Source organism: Hippocampus comes, unplaced genomic scaffold (assembly GCF_001891065.2).
Source record: "Hippocampus comes isolate QL1 unplaced genomic scaffold, H_comes_QL1_v1.1 scaffold60, whole genome shotgun sequence".
In the NCBI taxonomy this organism is placed as follows: domain Eukaryota; kingdom Metazoa; phylum Chordata; class Actinopteri; order Syngnathiformes; family Syngnathidae; genus Hippocampus; species Hippocampus comes.
Genome location: NW_017805483.1, coordinates 1334175 through 1338099, shown reverse-complemented (window position 1 = coordinate 1338099; position 3925 = coordinate 1334175).

Here is a 3925-nt window from a genome sequence, read left to right as displayed (position 1 = left end):
GCCAGAAGGGCAGGGAAACACGCTCGGGAACGGGAGGTTCTGAGGTGGTTCAGAGAGGAGGGCCGTAGACGTGCGTTTGGGGTGTCACAGCTCCCCATAATAGAAAAGGAGCGGGCAAAACCAAGGCTCGCTGATGAGAAACCCATCGATAAAAAAGAAGGCATTAAGCCACAAAATGGGCCCTCAGCCCCTGAGTGGCAAGACGAACCACCTCCGTACGCCTCGGGCCCCATTAGTCCATCAGGACAGTATGTTCTGACTGAGACAGATAAAGGACTCAAAGGAGAAATGGCAGGCACATTTGAAGTGGTGTTTAAGACTACTCAAGCCACAAAAGACAGCGCAAAAGAATCAGAAGGAACAAGCACTAATCCCGCTACCAGCAAAGATGTTGGTAGCAAAGACAGATTAAGTTTAGCCGAACACACAGATTTAAACCAAACTATACTCGCTCTTAGACACTTACTCAAGTATGGGGCGGAAAGCCAGGTAGCGCAAGGCGACCACCAGGCTGCAAAAGCGCCCGACTCTGAAGAAGAAAACACTCAGGAAGCTAGAAATAATACATGGGATTACAATAAAATAGCAAACCCCACACAAAACCACGAAACTAGGTTTCATTTAAGCACACACCCTAGCAGTATTGCAACTGAAAACACACACACCCATATGCTCAGACATCAATCACTCATAGAGCTGTCCCAACCCAGCCATGGGGAAACAAGACCACCACATCCTAATTCACCACGCTATCACCCATCACGCCAATCAGAAAGCTCGCCCTATGGCAACCACTCCGTGAGCAGGAATAGATACCCATCCTGCATGGACTTGACCGAACCTCCTCGGCTGGAGCGACAGCCCCCACCCCTGAGTCCAGTAATGGCCTCATGGGGAGGGCAGCCGCCCTGCCTCAGCCCAGTAAACCCCCCTACAAGGAACTCAGCGGCGTGTCCAACGCATCCGCTGCTCGATGAGACAGCATGCCAAGTCATCGACGAGGCATACGGAGCGGTCTGCTGTCCCAAAAAGGGGAGGCCCTGCCCGCCGGACGAACAAGAAAAACAACGCCGTCCAAGCAGCCGCCCCCATGAGAGAGCGATGCCTCAACTAAGCGCCTATGATGACGACGACTCACTGCAATGCCCCCTGGTGATGAAGGGACAGGGTCAACGACACTACGTGCCTTGGTCGTTCTGCGACATGGTAGGCCTGGCCGACAGACTGCCTGAACTCTCTAAAGGGGCGAACAAATGGATCACCGCCCTGGAAGAGAGCACTGCCGGCGCCACCCTGGCCCTCGGGGACATCAAGGCCCTGCTCATGCACATCATAGGTAAGCACGCTGCGGAGGAAATTCTGCTAAAAGCTGGCCTCGAGACGCTGATTCAGGGAAACGAAGCTGACCATGTTGGCTTCAACGGGCATCGTGGCGTGGTGTGGAGACAGATGCGCATCTGCTACCCAGAGAAGATGGATCCTACCAAGCTGGAAGGAGAAACGTTGAAAGAGGACGAATGCCCCACCAAGTTCCTCCACTCATTCCAGCGTAAATGGAGAGAGGAAACTGGCAGCGCCCGGAACACCAATGCAACCTCTGAGAGTCTATTCAAAGTAATGGCCAAAAAGGCCATGCCCGAAGAAGTGCAAGCCCGACTTGATAACGTGGTGGGTCTCATGAAGATGGACTGGCCACTGTTCCAAGAACACCTGGTACACCATGTGGAATGCGTGCGGAAGGAAAAGTCGAAGGAGGAAGAAGTTCACAGGCTGATGAGCGCCAAATTGACCCAACTCCAATTGACTGAGCTGAAACAAAAGAAGGAAAAACCTAAGACCCAAGCCCCAGTCGTGACTGTGGGGACTCCCCATGTTCCCCCAGATCCGGCTCAGACACCTCCGCCGCAAGCCATTCCAGCCTCGGCCCATCATACGCCGTTACAAGCACCACTGCCAGCGACCCTCCTCCCCGCCCTCCCAGAAGAGGCCCCCTTCCAACCCCCTCCAGCACCGCCACATGCCCATAATCTCGCCACAGCTCCCCAAGTGCCAACAGCCATCCACTACCACTTCAAAGAACCTCATGAGATCGGTGGGCAAGGGAGACCTGCACGGGGGAACACGGGACAGCGATACCCTCCCAGAAATCAATATGGGAGGCCCCCAGCGCCGAACATGAACCCCAGGAGGAGCCCCGGGCACCAGGGACATGGAGATGCCACACGGCCCAACGGCAACCCCCAGGGAAATGTATGCTGGGGATGTGGGAACCAGGGTCATCTCAGAAGAGACTGCCCCGTGAATCCCTGGGTGGGACCTGCCCAGAACCTCCAATAGGGGTGCCCAGAGAAACCTGAAGGGGAAATCATTGCACCAGCAGTGTCAACGCAACCACATGATGAGCCAACAGTACCAGTCACCATCCAAGGCCAAGTACATGAATTCATGGTGGACACAGGGGCCACCTATTCATGTATAGGAAACACTGGCCTGCAGCTTCCCCTTTCCGGCTCATCCATCAAAACAGTAGGTTTCTCTGGGAAAACACAGCTTATTCCCCTCACCCAGCCTGTTCCCATGATAATAGCAGGAACAGAAGTTGTGGCGCCCCTGCTGGCGTCCAGCCAAACCCCTATCAATCTCCTGGGAAGAGACATCCTGTGTGCACTTAACGCCAGCATCAAATGCACCCCTCGGGGAGTCTGGATCAACTTGCCCTCAACAGGAACGGCGCCAACCACCTCCATGATGCCGGTCGTTCCCCGCCCTGACAAGCTCGACTATGCCGCCGTCTATTGCATGGAATTAAGCGATCCTGTACCTCAGGCGGAGTGGAAACCATGGGTCGATTGGATAAGAACATTTATGCCTGACTCACGAAGACCCACACTGCCCTCACATTGCACCCTCCTCTATGACAAACATGACAGCCACAAAGACTATGCCGAATGTTGGGCGGAACTGATGCAGCACAAGCATGTATATTTACACATAGGACACATTTATGTAGGACCCCCGGGAGCCGCTGCGACCGTAGTTCTTCCTCAAAAGATAGCTCCGTGGTTCCAGGTGCATAACTCCACTCCACACATAACTTTGTTAGTCGACAAAGGACATAGCTCGTGGGAGCTTAGCCCGATGGTCAAGCAGCTCCTACCATTATCGGAGTGGCTACACACAGACACCCCCGGCGTTCAAGTCTCACCGTGCCGCGTGTATACCCGGATATCGGTATCAATAATTTGCGACAGTTGCGCCGTGAAAACACTGATCCCTAGACCCGCAGTTATGCAACCCGTACTGTCACCAGGCCATGAGGAACTGCTAGCTCAAATACCCCCACGACTATGGTCTCAACACAAAACCGATGTTGGATTTGTTAAATCTGCACAACCCATTAGAATTACGCTTAAGCCCAATGTAATTTTGCCCCGGAAAAAACAGTATCCCCTGAAGCCACAGGCTGCCAAAGGAATTAAACCCACCATCGAAGGTCTGGTCGCTGCAGGCGTTTTGATCAAAACTCAAAGCCCCTGCAATACCCCGATATTCCCGGTCCCGAAACCGCGATCAGTAGATTATCGATTAGTACATGATTTGCGCCCCATAAATGCCATCGTCGAAGCTGAAACTCCTGTAGTACCTGACCCACATACCTTGCTTTCAAATATCCCGCCCAACGCCCGGTGGTATACGGTGATTGACCTGTGCTCGGCGTTTTTCAGTGTGCCGCTACATCCAGATTCTCAGTATTTGTTTGCATTCACATACGAGGGCCAACAATACACATACACACGTCTACCCCAAGGCTATGTTGATAGCCCCACAATCTTTAACAGGGTTCTCGCTGAAGATTTAGGTCATCTGGATGTAGACAGTACCATAATTCAATACATGGACGACATTTTAGTTGTCAGCGCGACTA